This window comes from Nothobranchius furzeri, chromosome 7, assembly GCF_043380555.1.
Source record: "Nothobranchius furzeri strain GRZ-AD chromosome 7, NfurGRZ-RIMD1, whole genome shotgun sequence".
Lineage (NCBI taxonomy): Eukaryota > Metazoa > Chordata > Actinopteri > Cyprinodontiformes > Nothobranchiidae > Nothobranchius > Nothobranchius furzeri.
The window spans coordinates 51,543,047-51,564,790 of record NC_091747.1 but is presented as its reverse complement, the minus strand read 5'-3'; the positions used below and the strand labels follow the sequence as shown (position 1 = coordinate 51,564,790).

At 42.8% G+C, this 21,744-nt stretch overlaps 1 protein-coding gene across 3 annotated transcripts in view; it reads left to right on the top strand.

Moving 5' to 3' along the window:
- The window catches only part of pde7a (phosphodiesterase 7A), a 37,812-nt gene that overhangs the window by 1,819 nt on the left and 14,249 nt on the right, over positions 1–21,744 (top strand). The window lies entirely within an intron of this gene.

Here is a 21,744-nt window from a genome sequence, read left to right as displayed (position 1 = left end):
GTAGTGTATTGAAAATTTCCCTCTGGAGAGCATGTCTTCTATTTATCTCACTTGGCTACCTGGTGAAAGGAAAAAATAAAAAGTGGGCAGTAGCATGCAGTGTTTGGGTTGTAAGGTCACATTTCAGCTATACTTTATTGTATTTTTATCTATGAGTCCTGTGTTAATTATGAAAGTGTAAGATAGTTGGATTTGATCAATTCATTTGCATGCATGAAAAACCACTGCACTTCTGGAACAATATTGTGAGTAAATAAATCATTGAGTCACATGTAAGGGTGGAGCTTCGCTGAAACAGACCACTTCATTTCTGGGTACAAATTCAAGCTGAAGAAACAGTCATATTTAAAGAGACGATGTGTAGTTTTTACTAGTGATGCACCGATATGAAATTTTTGGGCCGATACCGATATTAAGATCACAGTTTTGGCTGATACTGATAAAGAAGAAGAAGAAGAAAATATCATTTCTATAGCCCCTCTCAAGATAAAAATCATGAGGCGCTTCACAAAAACAAAAAATGTAAAAATATAAAAAAGCATTTAGAAAATGTTTAAAAATATATTTAAAATGAGCAGAAATAGACAATTGGGATTAAAAAATGTTAAGAGAGAGTGAATAGGAAAGAGGGAAATCAGTGGATCCTGAGGAAGGTGGAATAGGTGGGGAGAGCAGAGTAAAGAGAGAGGGGTTGAAGAAGGTCATACAAAAGCCAGCTTGAACAAGTGAGTCTTCAGCTGCTTTTTGAAGGAGTTCACTGAGTCCACTGATCTCAGGCTCAGGGGGAGAGAGTTCCAGAGTCTGGGGGCCACAGCAGCAAATGATCTGTCACCTTTGGTCTTTAGCCTGGTGCGTTGCACAACCAGTAGGCTTTGATCACTGGACCTCAGGGACCTGCTGGGGGTGTAGGGACTAAGAAGATCGCCAATGTAAGATGGTGCTTGTCCATGTAAGGCCCTATAGACCAGAACCAGGATCTTGAAATGAACCCTGAAGTTGACTGGCAGCCAGTGAAGCTGGAGGAGAAGCGGGGTGATGTGGGTGTGTTTGGAGGACTTGGTCAGAAGCTGAGCACAGGCATTCTGAACCACCTGTAGATGGTCTAGGGAGGTTCTGCTCAGACACGTGAAAAGAGAGTTACAGTAGTCTAAGCATGAGGAGATGAAGGTGTGGATAACTGTCTCAAGTTCAGAGCGGGACAGAATGGGACTCAGCTTAGCAATGTTCCTGAGATGGAAGAGCGAACAAGAGAACTGACATGAGAATCCAGGGTGAGAGCTGGGTCAAAGGTCATGCCAAGATTCCTGACAGAAAATTTGGTGTGAGAAGCAAGTTGACCAAGAGAGTCTCTGACTTTTGGAACCAGCTTGTCTGGGGCACAGATGCGGATCTCAGTCTTATCTTCATTCAGCTGAAGAAAGCTCCCAGCCATCCAGGTTTTGATAGAGTCTAAGCAGGTGTGTAACAGCTGCAGCTTAGACATCTCATGGGGCTTAAAGGAGATGTACAGTTGGATGTCATCTGCATAAAGATGGTAGGAGATTCCTTTGAAGGAGCTCAGGATGTGCTGAAGAGGAAGCAGATAGAGGAGGAAGAGCAGAGGCCCCAGCACAGAACCTTGTGGGACACCATGGTTAAGAGAGGTGGTGGAGGACCTAAACTTGGAGATGGCCACAGAAAAGGAACACTCAGAAAGATAAGAGGAGAACCACCCCAGAGCAGATCCTGATGGGCCTACCCAGTCTCTCAGCCTCTCCAGTAGCAGGTGATGGTCAACAGTGTCAATGGCTGCAGTCAGGTCCAGCAGGACCAGAACAGAACAGTCCCTTGCATCACTGTGAGTCAGAAGGTCATTAGAGACCCTAAGAAGAGCTGTTTCAGTAGAATGAGCTCTACGAAAACCTGACTGGAAGCTATCATAGATGTTATGTTCATCAAGAGCCCATATACTGACATTAATGCTTCTAAAATCAGCTGATTTTGTATAGAATAAAAATGATTTAAGCTGAATTTATGTTAATGTACACACAACACACATATTTACGGTTCCATGATGACTTCATTCACTGTTCACATGACTAAACAATTACACATCACCCCCTCACCCTCTGAAACAGGCAAACAAATGGAGAAGAGATGGAAAAAATATCGGTTGTTAATACAAGCCCGGCTTTATTTATTGAATCAATACCGATATATTAAAAAATGACTAACATCGGCCGATACCGATATTGATGCTGATATATTGTCCATCCCTAGTTTTTACCTTTAATCTCTGGAAATATCCATCAGAATGTTGTTAAATGATGACCAGTCGTTGAAAAATATTGGTGGCATCGTAACATATAACCATACTAATTGGGTCTAAAGTACAAAGGACGTGGGTCTGGCGTCTTTGGAGGACGCCATATTAGATGCCAATCCAGCCCTCGCCTCTGGTGGTTGCTACAACCAACATAACTGTTTTAAAACCTGGGGACAACCCAGGATGTATCAAATAGTTGACAAAATAGATCATGGGTCAATCAGGAGAACTACAAAAGAACTGCAGCTTTGGTGACTTGAACATTTGTCTGAAATCACAATTTCAATCACGAAATAGTCAATCTTTCAGCCCTAATGCATATTTCTCCTTCCATACACTTAAAGACATGGCTGTTGTGAGTCTACCCTTCTCATTTTTCTACATTTAGATAATGCCATGGCAATTTCCCAAAATACTTTCCTCCTGCTTCTGCAATAATGACACCAGGGAAGGAGGAAAGTCTACTTCTTGTTCTCTCAAGACTGCACATGAATACCTTTTAGCCCTAGAGTAATTCAGTAAATTGAAACATAGCTGACTGAAACCATTAGCTGTGTTTCCAGGAGTCCTGGGAGGGCGAATTGTTACCAGGAGATACAAGGGCTCTGTCCTCTGAGCCGTTGTTTCTCAATAAAAAATTGTCTCGTTCAAAATTTTGGTAAGACTTCAGCATATTGCAACTGCTTTAGCAGTGGGTGATGTTACTGATGAGGACCAAAAGGCATCAACAGACATTAATAAAAAGTTTTATTCTGTCAAAGTAAAGCTGCAACTGTAGATTTTTCCCTTTCAGAAATTATAAATTATATCTAGAGATCCATGAAAGTGATGGCCTTTCTTTGTTCTGTGATATAATCTAGCCAATACCCCATTTTTAGTTTTGCTAAGCCCATCCCATAGAGCCCCATGCAATTGTATTTGACCCCCATTCAGCTGCAGCCAATAGCATTAGACGTCTGCTTATGTACAGATGTCAGTCAGAGTGCACAAGCGTTTGAGCATGTACGTAGACAGATGCAGGCAGGGTAGGCGACGTTTCATGATGCCAAGAATTATAAAACAAGGCTTGAGGTGTGCATTCACAAACGAGACATTTCTTTCTGCCGTAAATACAGAATTGGGAAGAACGGCTTAAAGGTTGAATATTGAACATGAACAGCAAAACAACACCTAGTGTGAGGAGGTTGTAGATGCAACAATACAACAAGGTTTTCAGCCTGTAAATTGTCATGGTCAGGGCTTAATTTGAGCCGGATCTTGCCGGAACAAGATCCGGGAACTATTTTTTTTAAAGGACTGTTCCGGCAACTGTCTGCTAGGATCCGGCAACTCACACAACCAACTTGTGCTATACGCAGGATTCAAATTACAGGTGAGCTAAAGGGAGCTCCTGGAAGCCGTCAACACACCCAGGGGGAGCCCAAAAACGATCCTGGTACTACTTATAGTGCGACGGTGGCACAGGAGTTAAGTGCTCGCCCCGTAACCGGGAGGTTGCAGGTTCGAGCCCCGCTCAGTCTGTCGCTGTCGTTGTGTCCTTGGGCAAGACACTTAACCCACGTTGCCTGCTGGTGGTGGTCGGAGGGACCGGTGGCGCCTGTGCTCGGCAGCCTCGCCTCTGTCAGTGCGCCCCAGGGCAGCTGTGGCTACATTGTAGCTCATCCCCACCAGTGTGTGAATGTGTGTGTGAATGGGTGAATGACTGGTTGTGTTGTAAAGCGCCTTGGGGGGTTCTAGGACTCTAGAAGGCGCTATATCAAATACAGGCCATTTACCATTTTATATTACATTATCTATGTGGACTCTCCAGGGATTATTTAGAGCTAAGAGGCGCAAAGCTGTGATCGTTGACACGCTCCAGACAGATGCATCCTGAGCACCACCACAGTAACATTATCAAAGTGTCGTCACCTCAAAAAACAAACTTAACGCGCAATCGTTTATGTCTGCTCATGTTCTTTTATGATTTCTGACTTTTATTTGTGTCTGATGCGTTTTGCTGCTGTGGAGCGGAGCGCATCACCTGTTTCGTCCTCTGGTGACTTCACCACACCGGTGCAGCCGGCGTGCAGTGTGCACTCCGCTATATTTGTGGTTGGTAGATCTTTCAGAACTGCAGTTCAAAGGTAACTCGTGAGGTGAAAATATATGAAGCCAGGTAGCAGTTTTTCTTTAAGATTAAGAGGAAATGCAGGAAGATAATAGACAGGACAGAAAAAATAGTCAAATAAAAACAAGTTCGTTTTTGAGAGGGATGTGTGTTAACCTAGAAAATGTGGGCGCAATTTGAATTACTTGTCAAAAATGCTCATAGAGTAAATGACGTCTACTATTAAATTTATAGTCGACTATTTTGTTTGTCATAGTCATGACGAATCGACTAATCGTGGCAGCACTAATTGCATCATATTGATGCTTTTCTAAATGGGATGCACAGTATATCAAACATGTTTGTATCGATCCGATTTTAATAATCGATGGTTATTTCTTTCTTTCAGTTTGCGTATGTGTTATGGGGTGGGGTTGTCCTTGTGGTATTTGTTTGAGCTTGTGATATTAGGGTTTTTGACTACTAATTGCATCTCTACTTTACACATTTAGGGTGGTTTTCCATTACAGCTGAGAAATGGCTGGGTGGGCTCGATGTAGCAGTGCAGGAATGCAACACAAAAGTACCTGGATGTGATTTGTACCCAACACAAAGTAATGCGAGGTGAAGTGTACGCAGAGCACGGTGATCTATATGTGTCACATAAACACAGCACAATATATCTGGAGCAAGCAGCAACTCCATTTCCTAGCCAATCGCTGATTGACAGTCTCTGATGTTGCGTTTTTGGCCCTATGCTTGGATTTACGTCAGTCAGGTACTGAAAAAGGACCCGTAACTAATGGGAAATGCTAGAAGTCAAAGTGTAGGAAAATAGAAATAATACCTGTAAATATCGGTTATTGGCTATGAAAGCAGTATTAAAATTGTATATCAATATCAGCCCAACCTTTCATACTGGTGCATCCTGATTTCCTAATATGAGTGGGCTGGATCTGGATTGACTTGCCATCAAGATTAGAGCCCCAACGTTAAAAAATAGTAATGCTACTTTTACGTACGTAGTTTAGATGATTAAAGGTGGCCGTTTGTCACTGATCTCATGAAATGTCGGATATTTTGGCTTTACTTCTCAGTTCTGACTGTCCAACCAGCATATTTAATCTCTATCTTGACTGTTATCCTCCAGCTGCCCCTCCGCCTATAGGTCAGAGAGACTTCAAGGTCTTGAACTGTCCTTTTGACACTTGTGATCCTTGGAATTTGCTGCTTAAATTGATGCCAAAGGAAAGTTTCCTGAAATGTTCCCAGTCTCTCAGAAGTAAAGCCGTTCCAGCGTGATGCTGCTCTGCACATCTCATGGACATAAACAAATCTGATGTTTTTCCTTGTTGATTCCTCATGTGGACCCTTTTTTTTTCCATATGATTTTGTTTGCACTGAGCAGTCTATTCTGGTGTATACAATCAAATGATAATTAGCTGCTGGAGATATTTTGTAGAGTTTGAGAACAACTTTAGTGTAACACAAAAAATGGAATGGATAACTTCATATCAGGGAGACATACTAGGAGAGCAAGTTGTTTCTTTTAATCATTAGCAAAGTTGGGTAAAGATGCACGCATTCATCATCGTAACTCGGCCTTTGTTGCTGAGCAATTACGCTTCTACAAATATTATGCTTCTGGCCTTATTTATGACCATAAGGTTGCATTTGTCTTTGGTGGCTGCTGTGTTTTTGTGTGTGGTTCCGCAGGCCTGTTGTTTGTGGAAGCAGGGCCGGACTAGCGCTGCAGAAAGAGGCAGTTAGGCATGCGCCTGGGCTCTGTGGGCAGTGGTTTGGCTCCAGTCCAGATTCACAGATGGCCGGAGTCTCAGTCTTTTTTTCTTTCTCTGGTTATCTTGTTCCGCTCACTCGCAAGCGCCCTCTTTTTCTTTCTTATCCCCTCGCAGATAAAGATATTTGGTCTTGTAAACAGAGGAAGACACAACTGAGTCTCAGGAGAACATCTCAAACTTTTGTGGTGGCATGCATAAGTTTAGGTCAAAATATGCTATTGAGGAGGTGTTGTTTTGATGTTTTTTGTACTAATTAAAAAGACTTGGACAAAGAGAAGAATGCTGAAAAGTCATGTGGCTTTTCATCTAAATTGAGATATGAGATACAGATATATTTTGCATGGCTCTGCTTTTTTCTCACACATTCTACATATCATGCACAAGGCTGCAGCGAGTCAGTGCCATGTGGTTTTCAGGCAGCATTTGGAAGCAGGAACCCAAGGTCACGTGGTGGAGATTGGTTTGTTATTTTACAACTTTTAAACACAAGAAAAGCACCTTGGAGATACCAGAGTAAGTAAACAAGTGCACAGTATTGATGAGGCCTGAGCTGTCACGTGACTTTTGATGATCATGCGATAGATGCAGCTCCAAACTGATAACACTGATCTGTCGTCATTTCAGCCTAACATGTTACTGTCAGAGAAGTGGTCAAGATTACGGAGGCTGATTCTAGATCTGCTCCTTTAAAATCACAGATGTTTTTGTCAGGGTAGATGGCGATGGCGATAAGGCTGTGCGTAAGGGTTAGAGCCATGCTATGGATGCTGCTTAGCACAGATTGATAAGAGAATACAAGGCAGTGCTACTGCCGGTGGGAGGTACTTTGTTCTAAACTGTCATCAGATTGACGTAGTTTCAGGATGTGGTAAGAATGCTAAAGGAGCACAGACTGAGCCGGGTGTTGCTCAAGCCCTCACAAAAACATTAACCTCTATGCTACTCATAAATAAGTCTTCAGCTCTTTTTTTTGCATCAATAAGTTGAAAACGCACCAATTTTTTTAGTTATTACAACAGAAACACGTCATATTTGGTAAATGGACATTCCCTGTCTCTTAGTTTTAGAGGCCCCTCTTATCGCATGAATGCAATGTTTTTGTGCTGCACCGTCGAGTGCAGTCGGCCGTAAGAATGTGGCCCCGCACGTCGACACACTTTCAGATGCAACTGCTTACATTTAGTGAAGGCCGTTAGAGGTATGAGCCTCAACAGAAATGGAGAGTTCATCGGGTTAGTATCGGACTTCAGAGAGATCACACCGGTTGGTGACTGGGGTTTTGTTTGCCGACCTTAAAAGGCTGAGTTGTGGGGCATTAAGCTGACCCCATGAAGCAATTAGAGCCTGGGGTTGATGTTTAAATGAATGGAATTCCTGTACAAAGTAGATGGCCTGTAACAACATGAAGCACCCCCTCTTTACCACCAGCTCAACCTGTTTCATAGAGCCCTGCCAAAAGCACAAGTACACAATCCTCGTTTAAAGCAGTCTGTAAATAAAAATAAATTATTTTATGACACCGTCCCTGCCAGTAAAAAGAACCCACGAGTTGGAGATACATTTCTGCTTGACAAGCGTGCTGCTTTGTTCAGCGACGGCTCTTGCTATTTGCTCGCCAAGGCATCGAGCCAAGTCAACCCCTCTCATCAATCCAGCTGCCCCCTCTCAAAATCCACTGCGGCTGAAGTGTGTCGCAGTGAACAGTGTGCTTGTAAAACACTCCTCCAACAGGTAGTTTCTGTCTGAGGAGTTTCTGTGTATGGAACGGCCCGGTGCACGAACACACACGCAGGCACTCAGCCTTTCCAAACCAGCCTGTGTTTATGACCTAGCACTCACTTATTGGAATGCAGCGTTCTGCACAGCAGAGAACTAGAAGAGATTGTAACTCAGAAGGAAGCATTCTGTTTATGAAACGGCATTGAGGCCAGGTGATTTTATCTTGGGGATTTACATGTGTTTGTGTGCTTTACTTTCTTCTGATATGTTGGTTTATGAGGATAACTTATTTGCTTAGCTTCAGCTGATATACTGTGCGGTTGGTCTGTCCTCAAATAAACCTCTTCTTCAAAGTCTAATAACCTAATAAAGTCTACTTTTACACCTGCCTTTGAAACAAGGTAGTTTGACAATGCCTCATTGTGTGTTGGTCTGTTGAATAACGCACAAAGGGCATTAGACTAAAATGTTGACTCGGCACAAAGCTGTGATGACTAGAGTGAGTTCATTATGAAAACTGTTTTCAATTTAGTTTTTGCAGCACAGCCAGTAAACAATGCTGCATTGGTCTGTTTTTTAACAAACTGTACCAAGAGGATTAGAGTGGTTATAGTGTATTTCTGTGTAAACCATGTGGCTACAACTCAATCCTTTTGATACTCAAATATTGGGTAATTTAATTGAAATATTAGTCAATAAATCAACAATTATTTTAATCGTTGCAGCCTCCTGTGGGTCCACCTCCTGTTCGGTAGGGATGCACCGATCAGGTTTTTTGCTGCCGATCACCGATACCGATATCAAAGAATGCTGATCACCGATACCGATCACGTGGATTGGCCAGAAATTTTCTACAACATTATAATCAGTGCTACAAACTACATAATCTGGGAATAAAGGAAATGTAACCTAATCTAAAATGGTCTGTATTAGGGTTGTCACGGTGTGAAATTTTCACCTCACGGTTATTGTGACCAAAATTACCACGGTTTTCGGTATTATCGCGGTATTTTTTTTTAAACGTGCTACATTGTCACACAATTAAATAAACCCTGTATGTCAGGAAATATTGTCTTCAGTTTGTGTCTAAATTTTGCCTAACATGTGTTATTTTGTAATTATGTTGTTTATTTGTTTACATTTTTTCCCTTTAGTCTTTAAAATACCAATATTTGCCCATAACTTCTTATTTTATGTCTGTTTGATGTCATCATTTAAAAATATTAGATCAGATGATACTCAGTACTCAAGTAGCCTTCTAATCAGATACTTTTTTTTACCCTTACTTGAGTAATAAACCCTAAATCAGGAGAATATTGTCCTCGGTTTGTGTTCCAGTGAGCTTTGCAGATGTGGGAAAATGTCATCAGGCAGTAATCATTGTTAAATTCATAATTATTCTCGGAGAGAGACCAACTCTTATCTGCCCCTGGAGCCCTGTAATGCATAGCGTCACTTCAATATGGCGGTGTCCGCGACACGGTTTATATGCAGGTAGCGGCGCTGCGGCTGCTTTACATAGCGACTCGTTGCATTCTCCCTCAACCCAAATCCTCGGATCACACATTTTAGCTAAAACGCTAATGTTAGCTTGCCTTGCGTTGACTGTAGAGTTGTGGGTGATGGTCACGCAGATGTGTCATGAGATTTGAAGCGTTGCTGCCTTTCACAGACACTTTTTCTGCTCGTGCTGCAAACAGGATAGCCGTCCGTCTTCTATAAACTCCCTTGGCATTCTTCAAATATCTAAAATATGCCCGTACTTCCGACTTTGTCTTCTTTGAGGGATAATAAATGTCCTCCTGAGCGCTGCCGTCTCCTCCTTTGACCATTATTTCAGCTTTAGCTTCAAGAAAGTTTTGTTGTAAACAAAGCGTGCATGTGCCGCCGGCAACTTCAGCCGATGATACGGTGGCTGGTAAGGGTCACTGCGCCTACACCGCACCCACGGTAAACCCACCAAGATAATATAGTTTTTAAAAAAACAAGACGGTTATTATTATTGTCAACTTTTTTCTTTTTTTTTTTACCGGGGTTTACCGCTACACTGGTTACCGTGACAACCCTACCTGATCGATTTGCTTTGATCTATTTTGAAAATTCCGATCAAAACCGATAGGAGCGCTATCGGCTGATTACGATCAAATGCCGATCCATCGGTGCATCCCTACTGTTCGGGGCTCCAGTCCATGTCGTACACCTTTGAGTCTTTGCATTAAAATAAATTTACTCTGCAAATTAAATTAATGATCAGTAAAACTAATTGATATGAACCAACTAAAAGTTAGAGGCTTCCTATGTATTAATACCCCCAGTCTACACTGGGTCCCGCTGCAGCGCATTATAGCACTGGCATGAGTTTAGTTTTGAGCTCTGTGGTGCATCAATCCACACCAGAAGCCTGTCACCTCATATCCACACTGGAGGCATCAGCGGCGCGGAACTGCAGCAGAATGTTGCTGCTTCAAATAGAATCCATTATAGTCAATAGAGTTGATGCAAACTGGTCGCGGCGCGGAACGTTTCAGGTGCGTCCCAGAAGCAGCTTGCCACGCCGCTAAAGATAGGATTGGGTTCTATTTTTGCCACAAGGCGCTTCAGAGACACGCCAATTTCTGCAGTTAACATGGGGCTATACAGGAAGTCATACATGGTTTCAGTGTAAAACATCCAGTAATTTTCAAAATAAGACTATTGCAGAGATACGATTTCTCATCTATGTAGGTTAAGCCAATATATATGACCTAACGGCACCTTTCCGTCTTTACTTCCAGCATCTTCCAAGAAGTGCAACAGTGTGTTTTTCATGGCTTTAATCCTGGCAGTGGAGAGGAACAACATTGTATAAAACATCAAACAGTGGTATCAAACTTGGATTTCCTTCTTATTCTTGGTTAAATTGTTGATGGCATCAACAAACTAACTTTTGATGTCTTGAGGGACTTTGTGATCCTGCGAGTCCAGCGAGGATGGTAGAAAAGCCGCTCTGCGGTTGAGATTCTCCCCCTGGTTTGGATTGGCTGCTCTGTGCTACGGAGCACATGAGTAAACCGTCCCACTGCCGTTTTTTGGTGCTGTTGCCTCCAATGTGGATTCAGGGTCAGACGCGGAGCGGCTGTGCCACTATCCATGTAGTTGGTCTTACGAGATCACAAAATTACAGAAAGACGTCATAACCTTTAAAATAACAATTTTAATCTTTTAAGATTTTTACACCCACAATTTTTGTTAATATTTATACCCATGTCTTCACATTTTTGGTGTTGCCTTTGTAAAAGGGAAGTGTGATGTCACATATAATGTTGCGATTCTCCACTGCCAGGATGAAATCCTCCTATTTCATGCTAAAATAAAACGTTGTTGCTCTCTTCAAAAGATCCAGGGAGCAAATGAGCCATTCGGTTTCCGGGAAGATGTAAAGTTTACATTGTAGTCGTCTTTTATTTAGAAATTTACCGGATGCTTTACACTGATAGCATGTGTGATTTTCCTTCTAGCTCAGTGTTAACTGCAGAGTTAGAAGCATCCTGGAAGCGTGTCGCATCAAAAATGGAACCCAACCCTATTTTTCGCAGCATGGTGAAGCGCTTCGAGGACACTCCCGAAACGATCCATGGCAGATCGGGAGTGAATCAAACCATAGACTTTAATGGCATCTAGAGATGCTGTCAAAGCTCCAGGGAGATGGTGTTCTAGATGTTTATGCGTTACATTGGTGCTTCTATGGCGAAAGAAAGTGTTGCTTTGCCTAAGCTGCTTTCAAATTTTTCTTTGTTTTCAGTGAAGTTCAGCCATACTTTTGAAAGTCTTCCTTGATGTACTAATTTTTTTTACATCTTTTTCCAATTGATTCACCGATGTACCTCTGTTCTCCTCCTCTTCTTCTTTGCTGCTGGGGCTTTGTGCAGTCTTGTCAAACAATAATTAAATATACTGCCCCGATGCTCATTTTGTACATTCCAGTTATGAAAACCACTACATGGGTTTTTGTGACCAAAGCCAATATAACTCATTCAATGCCAATGACAACTAAAGTCGTCATTTTAGATCCAACCGTTCACTGCCAATGACGACTACTGTTTGGGCATCGGAACGAGTCCCCGCGCTGAGAGAACAAACATCTCAGCTCTGAAGCCGATCTTCATCCGCATATGTCACACATCACATGATCAGGAAGCAGAACATCCATGTGTTAGGAGATCATTTTGGGCCGTTCCTGTAAAAAAAGTGAGGCTAACTGGAAAAGTGTCTGCTGATCACAGTTCGACAACAGATTATGAAAGAATGGATAACGCTCGAAACGCGCGGATTCTTCCTGATGTAAGAGGTGAGTCTCCTCTTTGTTTTGGTTGTTTTGGCATTGACATCATCCTAGCGCGCAACGTTCTGTGACTCTTAAAAAAACAGTGAAAAATCAGCATTTTTAAAAATAGACTTTAGGGCTGGGCAATATGGCCTAACATTGATATCACAATATATTGAGGATTTCACCTCGATAACGATAAACGGACGATAACTACAGGTATGTGCAGAAATAAAAGTTGTCAACTAGATGGGGCTGTCACATGTATTACGTTGAGTCACATTTTTATGTGACTAAAGGTGGCACAGCTTCTTAAAGGGACATGAACGTTGCCAACCTACTAGGGCTGCAACAAACGATTATTTGGATAATCGATTAATCGGACGGGGTCTCGACACGATTAATCGATTAATCGGATTACATGGGGAAATTTTTAAAAACTGCTAGGGAAACGTTATTTCTCTCCTTCCTTCACTTTATTTAACACAACATTATTAGAAAACAGTTCAATAGCAGAAAAACAACATGCCATCACCTAAATTGTCTTATAAGGTGTATAGACAGAGACCCTAAGCTACATCTATCTGTGACCTAAAATGCTTGGTCCAAGTTAAACAGCTTAAGGGCAATTCTCATCTGTTTTGTTTGATCTCATCTGTTAACATTTATTTTAAATGTAATTAAACATAGGCTGTGAATTAATCAAAATTGATCACTATTTCCAAAACTGACTGAAAAAATACCAAATAAAACAAAAGTAAATGAATGCCATCCTCCTTGCGATGATGCCCTGGGCAACTGCCATAAAGTCACATCAAGAAATGCTGCTGATCATTCCAATGATCCCAAATAGACTCACATTAGGCCACATGAAAGCAACTGAACCCAAAAATATATTAACCAGTATATAACTGCACTCTCACACAACACGCCTGCAGCAACAGTTAGGACTCCTCCCTCCCTTTTAAAAGCGTTTTTGCTTCTGAGGACATTGTGGTGTAAAACCACATGCTAGTCTGGCCCCGGTGTGATCAACCAGTTTCTGCGGGAATGTGACGGCGGAACCAGGGCCAGATTAACACTTTGTTGTACCCTGGGCAACAATATTCAAGGGCTCCATCATCACGACCCAAGGATCACCATAATGTGGTCACATACAGAATATTTTACTGTAATATGCAGTAAATATACTCAATACTTGAATGCCTGACAACACGTAACCCGCCCAGAGTAACCTTTGACCCACCTCGTGTGGACTGACCAATGAGGAGAGGGTCTTAACTTGAGGCCCTCTCTTCATTGGTCAGTCTGCATGAGACTGACTCTCAACTGACATTCAGTCGTAGGCAGCGAAGCGTCTCTGTGCAGCGCAAAAGCCCGGGTGGACAGTTTGTTTAATGTAGGGTGACCATATTTCCATTTCCAAACAAGAGGACAGGGGATCTGTGCCTATGACGTCACACTATGGCAACACCACACAAACCATGTTGGGACCCATTTTTGTAAGAACTAAATTAATATCAGATTCTGCCAATAAAAGGGCTCTAAAACAATTCATATGTAAATATTTAGCATAGTTACTGCAAAATCTCATTTTTCTGATAGTGCTGCAACAAGGTTTTATTAATAATAAATTATTATACCTTTTGTTTTACTACAGCATCGGTAAGCTTCCTGTGCACAGATGATTAAGGATGCTTGTTTCAGCTGTGAGATTAGACGATAGGATCAATGATAAAATAAGTTGTCACACACTCCATGGAAACTTTCAGAGAATCCACAAATAGTGGCTTTCAAATGGTTTTGTTACTTTTTGCAAGTTTTTAAAAGAAGCAGATGAGACAGCATGTCTGATAATTTAGTTTTTCATCTGATAATATTAGAACATGTCAGTAATGTCTGAGGGGCTTTTATAAACACCATATAACTAACACTACTGGAGAGGGCATGAATTACACAGAGGCTTCTGGGGAGCCCAGTTATGGGGGGGGGGGGGGGGGGGGGGCATTTTGCCTTGGCCCCCAAAATGTCTTGAAACGGCCCTGGGTGTGTGACTGAGTTTTGAAGGTGATCTGAATTGTATCAGATGTATAAATATGACATGTGTATAACTTATTGTTTTTTACTGGTAAAAACGTGTAGTGGAGATAAATCTACCTACATTTGACTTTTCAACACTTTGTTTTGTTTTCTTGTTTTTATTTAACTAATTTCCTGTCCCGTCTGTCTCTCATCTTCCTGCATCTCCTCATAATTCTCCAGAAAATCTGTTGCCTGGATTCTTACCTTTTCACCTCATCAGTTACTTTTGAGCAGATCAAAGGGATCTCCTGACCGAAAAGCGCAGAGCGCGTTTTCGATGCTGCGTGAGGTGACATCACCACAGCACAGGTGATGAGCTCCGCAGTAGCGAGCTTCAGGCACAAATAAGACAGAAAATAGAGAACATGTGCGGACATGAACGATCGTGTGCTAATTATAGTTTTTTGGTTGCGCCACTTTGAGAATGGACCATGCGCTGGAAGCAGCTGCCTGGATCGCTGCGCGACAATGCGGAACCGGTTCGCAGCAGCGCAAGTCTGCCGGCTCTCCCTCGCGCTGATCTGCCGGTACCGGCTCTCCCTCGCGCTGATCTGCCGGCTCTCCCTCGCGCTGATCTGCCGGCTCTCCCTCGCGCTGATCTGTCTTGCTCTGGTCTGCGCGCAACGGCGGGCGGGAAGGGGGGAGGGCGCTTTTGGAAGAGTTGTGCGACACAACGAATCGATGACGCAATTCGTTGCCAACGCTTTTAGTAATCGATTTTCATCGAATTTATCGATTCGTTGTTGCAGCCCTACAACCTACACAAATTTTTTTCATTTTTTATTATCAAATTTATTGACACGGGAAAAATAATCACGATAAGAGTCAGAAATTTCAATAACGATAAATTTTAGATTTATTGCCCAGCCCTAGTAGATGTTATTGTCTTTAGAAGCCCTAGTCAGATGATTACGTATTTCCTGTTGTCGAATAGCTTCCTGAATGGCTTTTTTAGGGAAATAAACAGTTTTATGCCCTTCAGGACTGATGAGCTTGTTTGAGTACAGCGAAGACCAAAGTCCTAATGTGCTAAACCATACTCACTGTCAGTTTTGTACCACATGGTTATTTTCAAGAGCAATGAAATAAATTAATTTGCTACTGCTGGTGATATTTACACTTGCTAATAACCAAAAAATTCCATGTAAATGAGGATTTAATGCTAAACTGACAAAATAATAAGTTTTTTTAATTAACAGAAACTGGAGCTGTTGTAAAGTCTTGCCTTTGCTCAAACTAGCCGTTAGCTCATTAGTCACTAATAAAGTTTCTGACTTTTACACAGAAACACACTTAAAAAACAACTAGGCATGCGAGAGCTGTTAAAAGGCAGAAATTAACCAAATCAGCCAAAAAACAGTAATTGTTGGAACATTATCAGACGTGAATAAGGTCAGTTGAGTTCATTTATTTGGACCCTTTGTTTTGCTTGTCCTATCTGCTGAGCGTAAAGGAGCCAGAAGATGGCAAACAGTCTGAATCCACAGCCTCAAGGGGATGCTCACTCTGTCAGGAGTTTTGACATTAGGTCGTGACCTCAGTAACCTAAGCGTGGTGACCCCAGGCAGCAAGACTAAGCCGAGATAATGAACAGAGCCATATGTAAACGAGCTTGCATGGAACTGAAGGGAGTACAATGAGCTGACTGTTGGGCTCCCAGCAAAGTCCAAACAAAACAGCATTTAGCTTGAATCCAAACTGCTGCAAGCAAATGCCAGCTGAGATGGTTGATGGTTCAGCAGCAGAAATGTGCAGGTGCATCCTTTTTGATTGCATTAATGCAATTATATGCAATTTTTGTAGCCCTACATTGATGCAGAGTTTATGTTTCAATTACAAATGGAGTAATTGTTTAAGGACTCTGAGTGGGCTTATAGAAAAGAAACTGGTGTGAGTAACATTGTTTTAATTTTATCATTATTGGAAATTTCTACATTCATGCTTCAAGTTGGCATGCACAGCCTATCAATAAATACAAAAAAATAAAGGCAATAAAAAGACTTTTAAAAGGCATTTTCCCAATTCATCAGTTTATTAGATGATTTTAATAAAAAATAAATAAATAAAGAAAACCTCACCCTTGAACCATTGATATCCCATCTGTGTTTTGTTTTTTGGCGTTAAAATTGTGATCACCTAGCAGATGAAACTGGATACCTTACCTGTGACACGGAAATATGAGTGTAATTGATGAAAGACTCTGATTTGGGCAACAAACTTCCCATCTTTTTGCAAATAAGGAAGGAAAAAACATACACATTCACCACTAGTGCAGCTTCAAGCTACAATAGACATGGAAAAATCTTCTGCAGAAGCTGAAAAGTAAATTATAGTTATGGTGAATGATTGTTAATAGTATTGATGAACTCCCCCTTAATGACAAAAACCTGCTAAACTGCAGTCACACCTAAAATGATTGAGGAGTTAGTTCAGATGGCGCTCGTGCAGGTGCATGCTGCGAGCTGCTCGTCCTCTTTACGCAATGGAACCTTGCATTTTATTTTTGTTGTCTCTGATGCTTTTTTGAATGGTGTGGCTTCTCTGGTGACTTATGATCGAGCTGCGCTGCTGAGGCTTCGTCCTCCTGTTGATGTAGCGGGCGCTGCGCGCTGGGAACCTCACGGATGGCGATGCTGTTTGGACTGCCCGTGTGCTCTCTCCCCCCAAGCCGTGATGTGTCGGCCCTCTGTCTGCCCAAGCTCGAGAAGGAAGCATCGTAGAAGTCAGGGAAAATCAGGTAGCTGGCACGTGAGACGTCGGGCTGGACTTCCTGGATCCCTGAAGAAGCGGCTGGTCCGATTCGGCCCAGCTTGTGACCCGGTGGTTTCGAGACATCTGATGGTTTACTCTGCTCCCTGCCTTGTGAACTTGGCCGGCTTTGAGGGTGAGCTGGCACCACGTCACAGCCAATCGGCTCGAGGACCTCGCCAGAGTGGGGTTTGCTGGGAGAATCTACGCTCGGTTACGGGCTCAGAGTTGGAGGAGACGGTGCCCGTGCGCGATCCCGGTGCTGCGGCCCCGCTGCAGACCCGGTTTGGTCTGGTCAATGCCAATTCTGTGCAAAACTTTTATTCTTCGGGATTTTTTTATTCAACATGACTTGAGTTTTCTGTGCATCTGTGAGTCCTAGATTCCGTTTGGTGACTCAAGCGCCCTGCTGGAGCTCGTACTACCTGGCTGCTCCTGTTTTAATATCCCTAGATCGCTGGGCAGAGGTGTTGGGCTGGTTGTTGTTTTAAAATCCAGCTTTCCTTGTAAACGGCTTACACCCACCATGTCATTTTCTTCCTTTGAACTGTGCCTATTTGAACTGCATCTCCCCCCGCCTGCTCGTCGTGCTGATTTATCGCCCTCCAAAGACTGACTCTAACTTCCTTAATGATTTCTACGATCTTGTGGCAGATTGTATCCTAAAATATGACTATGTCCTATTTTTTTTTTGTTGGTGATTTTAACATCCATATCTGCTGTCCTGACAATGTGCTTGCTAAAGGTTTTTTGAATTTCCTAGATTCATTCAATTTAACTCAATTGGTATCGTCCCAACTTATGCCAGGGGTCACACCCTGGACCTGGTTCTCTCTTTTGGTCTCCCTGTCATGAACCTTGTGACTTTGCCTCCTGTGTTCTCTGACTGCTCTCCAATACTCTGTGATGTTACTTTGCCATGTCCTGTCCCTGTTTGTGAAGCTCCTGCTACTAGGTTCAGAGCCCTGGATGTGGAAACTGTTTCAAAGTTTGTGGACCGTATGTCTGTAAGGTTAGAGACCTTTAACCCAGATCCATCTAACATTGATCACTATTCACAACACTTTGATTTACTTTGTAATCAGGTCCTGGACGTGGTTGCCCCTCTCAAGCTTTGCAAATCTAGGCCTAGGAGGGAGCCTTGGCTCTCTGATTTTCACACGGGCTTGTAGGCGGGCGTGTAGATCCTCTGAGAGAAAGTGGAAAAAGGATGGCCTACAGCTCTCGCTTGAGTTGTTCAGAGCATCTCTGGTTGCTTATCAGGATGCAGTGAGGGTTGCTTAGAACTGCCTATTTTGCAGACATCATCTAAACAAACTAAGAATCCCAAGATTCTCTACAAAACACTGAACTCTGATCTGGTGTATCAGGAGCCCAGCTTCATGTCTCCTACTGCTGCTGGAAACTGAAGATTTTCACAGATTCTTTGTTCATAAAGTATCAGGCATTAGAGCAGCTATTTCTGGTAACTCTATTGACCCTGTTCCAGTTCATCCATCACCACCCACCCTGAGCTCCCTCAATACCCTTTCTTATTCTGAGCTGAGTAAGCTTGTTGCAAGGCAGAAGCCATCTGGCTCTCCACTTGAGGTTCTGCCGCCTCGTCTCTGGAAGGCAGCCTTTCCGTGTCTTGGTCCATCACTTGGTCAGATGATCAATGGGAGCCTCAGCACAGGTGTGGTCCCAGCTGCTTTGAAAGCAGCAGTTGTTCGGCCGACCCTGAAGAAACCTGGTGCTGATGTCTCTGTGATAGAAAATTGCTGGCCTATCTCTACCCTGCCTTTTACATCAAAACTGCTTGAGAAAGTCATTTATCAGCAGCTGGTCTCACATTTAGCTGACTCTGATCTGTTTGAGGTTTTCCAATCAGGGTTCAGGTCTGGCCACAGAGTTGGCTCTACTGAGGGTCTTAAATGATATCTATCTATCACTAGATCAGGGTACATCGGTGGTGCTTCTGTTGTTAGATCTGACGGCAGCTTTTGACACAGTTGACCCCGCGATTCTACTTGATCGCTTGGAACGATGGGTTGGGATCAAAGGGTCTGCTCTGGATTGGTTTAGATTGTATCTCCACAACAGGACATTCTGTGTCAAACTGGGTGATGTTTTTTCTTCTTAGGAGGGGCTCCACTGGGGGGTCCCGCAGGGATCGATCCTTGGTCCTCTTTTGTTTGCAATTTATCTGCTTCCTCTGGGGTCAATCTTTCATAAACATGGCCTAGCGTTCCACCTCTATGCTGATGATTGCCAGATTTACTCTCCATTGTGTCAGGAGAAAGGTCTCTCTATCCAGTCCTTTGTGTTCTGTCTTAACGAGGTAAAGTCTTGGCTAATGGCCAGCTCTCTGAATCTGAATGAGGGAAAGACAGAGCTCATTGTTTTTCACCCCAACAGCAGGGCTGTGGGTCGTTATGTTGATCCTGGCCCTCTTTCTCCCTACTCAAAACCAGTTGTCACCAGTCTGGGGGTGAAAACTGACGCTGGACTTAAATTTGATGCTCACATCAACTCTGATCTGGTCCAGTTTCTTTCTTCTGAGACGCCTTGCAAAAATCAAGCCTATGCTGTCGACAGCCCACCTGGAGCGGGTACTCCATGCTTTTGTAATTTCTAGGCATGATTCCTTCAACACTCTATATGCCGGACTGGGTCAATTATCATTGCGCCACCTACAGGTTGTGCAGAACAGCGCAGCCAGGTTCCTGACTGGGACCAGGAAATGGGACCACATCAGTCCGGTTCTGGCCTCCCTGCACTGGCTTCCAGTCTGTTATCGTTCACACTTTAAACTCCTCGTCTTTGTTTACAATTTCTTCCAGGGTAGTGCTCCCCCCATCTAGCCACACCCCTGAACAGACATTCCCCATCATTGGCTCTGCGCTCCTCTGACCAAGGCCTGCTCGCTGTCCCTCATTCTAGGTGTCGTACTCGCGGGGACCGGGCTTTCTCAGTCCTATCACCGTCACTCTGGAACCAGTTGCCACCCTCAGTTAGGCTGTCCCCATCTCGGCTAGTCTTTAAGAGTCGCCTAAAAGCCCACCTCCTCTGCTTGGCGTTCCCTGAACGTGTTTGAATTTGGCCCTCTTTTATGTTGATTTTATTTCCCTGTTTTCATTGGTCTCTTTATCCCTTGTTTTACCCATTTGTCTTCTACTTTAATGTTTTACCTTTTTTGCACTATTTGAATTGCTTTTATTTTTGATTTATTCATCTTGTTTCACATTTCTCATGTACCATGTTCAGCGCCTTGGGCTTCCCGACAGGGTCGTGGAAGGTGCTTTATAAATAAAGCTTTGATTGATTGAAAATAGGTCTAAAAGATATTTAAAAAATGCTCACTGGCACACTGCATAAAGAAAATTATAATGAATCAGACTTTTGCATAAGTGGCAATAACACCATGTTCACAAAGGCCCAGTTCAGATTGGGCTCCTAACATGGTTCCTGAATGATCTGAAAACAAGAATTCACATATGTATCTTGTGTTACTTGTGGAAATAAAACATTCACATTGCAAGTAATAGAGTCACATTGCTGTTAACCAGTCTAGGGCAAGATGTCTAAAAATCTGTAAATAATGCGCCAAGATGCTTAAACTTTTCCACTCAAGGCACTCACTCCCAACTCAAAAGGAACCATTTTTCTTCTTGAGAAACTGCATTAGCTACTAAGAGGCTATATGTCATTACAGATGAATCTGGTGTGGTATATGCAAGTGTGTATTTATGTGTGTTTCCATCACCCTTTAGTCGAAGATTTCCTTCAGACACGTGCTTACAGGCCGTTGCGCTTCATTCATAACACTTGAGGCAACACTAGGGCAGTTTTCAGACACATTACAGTAGATGACTCCCTGTTACATACACACACACACACACACACACACACACACACACACACACACACACACACACACACATGAAGACACTTGCAGCTCATGTATACATAGAATTTACAACTCTTAAAACTAAACACCAGTGCCGTGAGTAAACACAGAGTCTTGTTGAAACTAAAATACAGCTTTGCTCGCCCTGAGTCAAGCTGTTTGCCGCCTGGTAAAATATTAGCTTTGGATTGGCGGCTGTCATCACCTCAGAGGACGGACACAGTCGAGTGTGCCTGCATGTGTGAATTAGATTCATGATAATCCTAAGCACATGAAGTAATGGGTACACAAGCAAGTACACTTGTGTTTGCATGTGGCCGTGTTTGTTTTTGTGGTTAAACCAGACATTTGTCATAAAATGATCCCAGAGCACAGACTGATTCATCAAGACATGATACAGACGCTGATGTTTTGTCCGTCTTGCTTGAACATTTTGGTCAAGTTTTTAATGCTTGACCGCCACGTAGCATAACATAAAAACACCATACATGAGGGAAGCCCCAACAATGATAGTGGAGCATTTGGCGTGGAGGGGGGCCAGCATATGTAGAGTGCAAAGTGAGGTGTGCCAACACCTCAGCGTAGCCCAGAGCAGCTGGCTGTCGACAAAGCAAATATACCGTTACCACAGTCAAAGCTGCTTCAGATACCACCGTGTGAGTGACCGCTGTTTAGGACTACTTGTTTCAGACGTGTTTGATATGATCCCTTGTGACATGTCCTACTTTCAAAAGTTCCTCATATAGTCGAATAAAATGACAAGTGATTAAAACTGCGATATAAAATGAAAAATATTGTGTTTTATCGTCC